Source organism: Podarcis cretensis, assembly GCF_951804945.1.
Source record: "Podarcis cretensis genome assembly, chromosome: 16".
Taxonomy (NCBI): domain Eukaryota; kingdom Metazoa; phylum Chordata; class Lepidosauria; order Squamata; family Lacertidae; genus Podarcis; species Podarcis cretensis.
In genome coordinates this window covers 8,983,923-8,990,025 of record NC_137186.1, presented here as the reverse complement: position 1 = coordinate 8,990,025, position 6,103 = coordinate 8,983,923, and positions in this window count along the sequence as shown.

The following is a 6,103-nucleotide window of genomic DNA, read 5'->3' as shown; positions in this document are numbered from 1 at the left end:
CTGGTATAGCACCGGATGAATGTGATCTCTAAGCGAAGACCCCGTAAGGAGTCTCGCTGCGGCATTCTGCACCTGCTGGAGTTTCTAGGTCAGTCTCAAGGGCAGCCCCACGTAGAGCGAGTTACAATAATCCAGTCTGGAGGTGACCGTCGCGTGGATCACAGTGGCTAGGTCAGGGCGAGAGAGGTAAGGAGCCAACTGCTTAGCTTGGCGGAGATGAAAAAATGCCGCCTTTGTTATAGCTGCAATCTGCGCCTCCATGGAGAGGGAGGTATCGAAGATTACACCCAAACTCTTAACGGACGGTGCTGGCACTAATTGCACCCCCGCAAGAGATGGGAGTTGCCCCCTCAGTCCCATGTCGTCCCGTCCCAGCCAGAGGACCTCTGTCTTCGAAGGATTTAACTTCAACCGGCTCCCACGTAACCATCCAGCCACAGCCTCCAAGCATCTGATCAGTGTGTCTGGGGCCGAGTCAGGGTGGTCATCCATCAACAGATAGAGTTGGGTGTCATCAGCATACTGATGGCTGCCCAGCCCAAAACTCCGGACAAGGTGGGCGAGGGGGCGCATAAAGATGTTAAAAAGCATCGGGGAGAGTATCGCACCCTGGGGCACACCACACACCAAGGAGTGGCGGGATGACAATTCCCCCCCAAGCGCCACCCTCTGTCCCCGACCAGAGAGAAACGAGCGCAGCCATTGAAGGACTGTGCCCTGGATCCCCACGTCGGCAAGGCGGTGGTCCAGGAGTTCGTGATCAACCATGTCGAAGGCTGCTGACAGGTCTAGAAGAATCAGCAGCCCCGACCCGCCTCGATCCAGCTGCCTACGGAGATCATCTGTTAGGGCGACCAGAGCCGTCTCGGTCCCATGACCAGCGCGGAAGCCGGACTGGAATGGATCCAGAGCCGATGTTTCATCCAGAAACCTACCAAGCTGTTCAGCAACCACTCTCTCAATCACCTTACCCAGGAATGGAAGATTCGAAACCGGGCGGTAATTGGATAGATCTAAGGGATCTAATGATGTTTTCTTTAAGAGCGGGCGCACCACTGCCTCCTTCAGTTCCCCTGGGAACTGAAAGCATTAATTTTTTTTAAAAAAACCTACACAGAGATGCCTTATATGCTTGGCTTGGGGGTCACATTAATGCTTCAACATTTCTCCAGTGAGAATAAAGGTAAAGGTAAAGGTAAAGGGACCCCTGACCATTAGGTCCAGTCGTGGCCGACTTTGGAGTTGCGGTACTCATCTCGCTTTATTGACTGAGGGAGCTGGCGTACAGCAGGTCATGTGGCCAGCATGACAAAGCCGTTTCTGACGAACCAGAGCAGCGCATGGAAATGTTGTTTACCTTCCTGCTGGAGCAGTACCTATTTATCTACTTGCACTTTGATGTGCTTTTGAACTGCTAGGTTGGCAGGAGCAGGGACTGAGCAACAGGAGCTCACCCCGTCGCGGGGATTCGAACCGCCAACCTTCTGATTGGCAAGTCCTCGGCTCTGTGGTTTAACCCACAGCGCCACCCGCGTCCCCCAGTGAGAATAGGGACGACCTAAGGAAAACCTATCCATTCTGAGGGAAATCAGCCCTGAGTGCTCACTGGAAGGGCAGATTGTGAAGCTGAGGCTCCAATACTTTGGCCACCTCATGAGAAGAGAAGACTCCCTGGAAAAAACCCTGATGTTGGGAAAGATGGAGGGCACAAGGAGAAGGGGACGACAGAGGACCAGATGGTGGGACAGTGTTCTCGAAGCTACCAGCATGAGTCTGACCAAACTGCGGGAGGCAGTGGAAGACAGGAGTGCCTGGCATGCTCTGGTCCATGGGGTCACAAAGAGTCGGACACGACTAAACAACTAAACAACAACAAGGAAAAGCGGGACATTCCAGGATCAAATCAGAAACCAGGACGGATTCTGTAAATCCAGGAAATTCCCTGGAAAATAGGGGCTGTCTGTCCTTACGTTCTTAAACCAGCAAGCCCCATTGTCAGAAGAGAGCTTCCCACGTTTTTCATTGTCGTTCCTTGCCCCCCATCTTGATCAACCCTGGCCTGTCAGCAACAGCAAACACTGATTGATTGACACACATTCCTTCCTTCTGTGGAGGCTTGTAATAACAGGGGCTTCCCCCCGCCCCCGTTTTTGCAACCCATTGCCGGCCTCCTGTTGCTGAGCCCGAACACGTTCAGATGACCCAGGATTCTGGGAACGCCGGCAGCAAGGAACACCGGCCCGGCCTGTTTCGTGTGCCCACACGCGCATAACTCTGTCTCGCTCACCCATATGCTAATCCGGGCCAGTCGAGCTCCATGCCATCGCCAAGGGTAGATAATAGATTTCCGGAGAACTGGGACAAGGCGAGGACGTCACAGCTTTCCAACCCCGGAAGGAACCACCTTTGGCTGGAGAAACAGAGGCACGTGCCGTGGGACTCAGAGGATAAGCGAGGCCATGTGTCACGCACCAGCTCCCCAGTGAATAATGGCCAACTGCCTGTGACAGCATTGCCTCCCCCCTCCCAATATTTATTTATTCAAATTTCTGAACCACATCATAATTTGAAATTTTCGAGGCCACATTCACACCATGCATTCAAAGCGCGGTAATGTCCCTTTAAACAGCCAGGGGTGTCCCCCCCCCCAAAAAAAATAAAAGAATTCTGGGAGCTGTTGTTTGTTATGGTCGCTGAGAGTTGTTAGAGACCCCTCCCCCCCCCCCCGTTCTCTTTGCAGAGCTACAATTCCCAGAGTGGTTTAAGAATCAAGCCCTCTTCGCAGGGATTTTTGGGATTTGTAGCCCTCTGAGGGGGGGTCAGTTCTCAGCTCCCTGAAGAAAGGAGAGCTCCCATAATCTTATTTTTTGGGGGGAGCCTGTTTATAGTGCAATGATACCACTTTAAATAGTCATGGAGCCCCGCAAAGGATTCTGGGAGCTGTGGTTTGTTAAGGGTGCTGAGAGTTGTTAGGTAAAGGTAAAGGGACCCCGACCATTAGGTCCAGTCGTGACCGACTCTGGGGTTGTGGCACTCATCTCACTATTGGCTGAGGGAACCAGCGTACAGCTTCCAGGTCATGTGGCCAGCATGTGGTGAACCAGAGCAGCGCACGGAAACGCCGTTTACCTTCCCACCAGATTGGTACCTATTTATCTACTTGCACTTTGACGTGCTTTCGAACTGCTAGGTTGGCAGGAGCTCGGACCAAAAAATGGGAGCTCACCCCGTCGCGGGGATTTGAACTGCCAACCTTCTGATCGGCAAGCCCTAGGCTCTGTGATTTAGACCACAGCACCACCCGCGTCCCTCCCTGAGAGTTGTTAGGAGACATCCATTTCCCCTCCCTGAGCAATGTATGGTGTGAATGTGGCCATTCTGATGTAAAAACAAAGACACAAACCCCTGATACACGAAGAAGGAGAAAGGGGGAGCCTCAGCGAGCTCCCTGGGAAAGAAGGAAACGACAGTGTGGTCTAGCGGTTAGAGTGCTAGACTAGGACATGGAAGACCAGGGTAAAGTTCACTGGGTGTGGCCTTGGGCCTCTCAGCCTAACCCACCTCACAGGGTCGTCGCAAGGACAAAATGGGGGGAGGCAGAGAAGCATGTATGCCATCTTGAATTCCACGGTGGAAAGTTGGGATATAAATGTAATAAATACATACATAAATCTTCAGAGAAAGGCTGACAATGAATCAGGCCTGTATTTCAGCAGGTGAGCAGTATTTCTCAGCCCCGAGGGACACATTCCTTTCTGGGCAACCTTCTGAGGGCCACATGCCAGGGGTGAATTTTTACCTTTGTGAATTTTTTACCAATGTGAATTTTGTACCTTTGCATAGTAGGCTATTTTCTGCACACACGCGCGCACACACTTTTTCTCTCTATCCTTCATCCAGGCAAGCAAGACGACATATCTCCAGGCAGGCCAAAATACTCAAGGGTTGGTGAGGGGGTGGCTTGGGGGGTGGTTCTGAGGGCCGGATAGATATATTTGGAGGGCCACATTTGACCCATGGACTTCAGGTTCTCCATTCTTGCTGCATCTAAACACTGTGCAGTTTCACACACCCCCCACACACAGAGAGAAGCCAAAAATATGCAATTTCTACATCTTTGCGAACCAGAATCAGAGAGGGAAATTGGGGGAGGCAGCTCCCCATTATCTTCACTATCATATTTTGAAACCTTAAGACATGTCAGAGAGTAACTACTTTGCCAGGCACGGTTTGAGGAATGCATGACATCATATCATCGGAACTCGCTGTTACAGGGTTGCTTGATGAGTATTAAATGAGGCGACTGTCAACTTTTGATTTCACAATGACTGCCAAAGGTGTAGCCAGCATGGCTCAGAGGTGTGTCCTTTCAGGATGTGCTGTCCCATGGGTGGAGCCTAGCAGCTTCAAGATGGAGTCGATAGTGAAAGGAAGGAAGGAAACTTTGTTGAGCCAATTCCTAGACTTTATTGGACTGTTTGGTCTCCAATTTCTTCAACCTGAGCATATGAGCCAAGTCCTAGAAGCCAAGGTCCCTTTGGCACCCAAAATAAAATATTTGAGGGCCCCCCAAAGTTGATGGGCATTGCCATTCAAATGGGGTGTGTGAGTGATCAATTATGCAGGGCGGGGATTACCTGGGGACCCCTCCAATATTGTATTCAAGTTAGCACCCCTGTACCTGAGACAAAAGGGATGCGGGTGGCGCTGTGGGTTAAACCACAGAGCCTAGGACTTGCCGATCAGAAGGTCGGCGGTTCGAATCCCCACGTCGGGGTGAGCTCCCGTTGCTCGGTCCCTGCGCCTGCCAACCTAGCAGTTCAAAAGCACGTCAAAGTGCAAGTAGATAAATAGGTACCGCTCCGGCGGGAAGGTAAACGGCGTTTCCGTGCGCTGCTCTGGTTCGCCAGAAGCGGCTTAGTCATGCTGGCCACATGACCCGGAAGCTGTACGCCGGCTCCCTCGGCCAATAAAGCAAGATGAGCACTGCAACCCTAGAGTCGGTCACGACTGGACCTAATGGTCAGGGGTCCCTTTATCTTTACCTTTACCTGAGACAAGGGTGGCTGGTGTCCAATGGGACTGAGAGGGCAGAAGGCAGGGAGACCAACAGCAGGTGGAATCAGAGTCAGTGATAGGCAAAAGTGTCCCATCCTGTCTGGTTGTAAGAAGACAGGTGGATCAGCAGCAAACGTCTGGGGAAACATTCTGAGCAGAAGAATATCTTAACATAGAATAAAAATGCCGGGTTGTTGTCAGGCTGCAGTTCGTATGGCTGCAGACAGGTGGCACTGTGAACTGCAATGTCACGAGACACTGTGGATGGTCACCCCTAGCGAGCCATGGAGGGGCAGCCAGAAGAGTCTGTAGCCCCACGGTTCCCCTGCCTCATCTGTTGGATCCTCTGCTTGTCAACCCTGGCAACAGGAGCAGCAAGAGGATGAAGAATTTACCCAGAAGCAGCAGCCTATTTTGCTTTTTTGTACTGATTTTTAAACGTATTTAAATTTGTATATCATAAACCACTTTGAGATGGCTTGTTAATGCTAAGCACTCTATACATATTATGAAATAAATTGCTATAGAATTGCATGTTGCATCAAAGTTACACTCAGAGTAGACTCACTGAAATGAATAGGCACAAGTGAGTCATGCCCATTGTTTTCCATGAATCTACTCTGAGCAGAACTAATGTTGCATACAACCCAACATGTGTATATTAGGTGGAAATATTCACAGAAATGCATGGGAAATTTTGCACAAACTTTTTTTTTTTAATCCACAGTTTAGTGCAGAAAAGGTACAAACTTAAAACTGGGGAAGGGGGGGGGAGAGAAAGAGAGAATTAGGAAGTTTAAGAGGTTTGACCATCCCTAGAAGAGTAAAAGGTAAAGGACCCCTAGACAGACAAAGGCGACTATGGGGTAGGGCGCTCATCTCGCTTTTCAGGCCAAAGGAGCCGGCGTTTGTCCACAGACAGCTTTCCGAGTCATGTGGCTAGCATGACTAAATCACCACTGGAGCACATACGACTGTGTCAAGTGCCAGAGTGCACAGAAATGCCGTTTACCTTCCTGCCACAATGGTACCTATTTATCTGCTT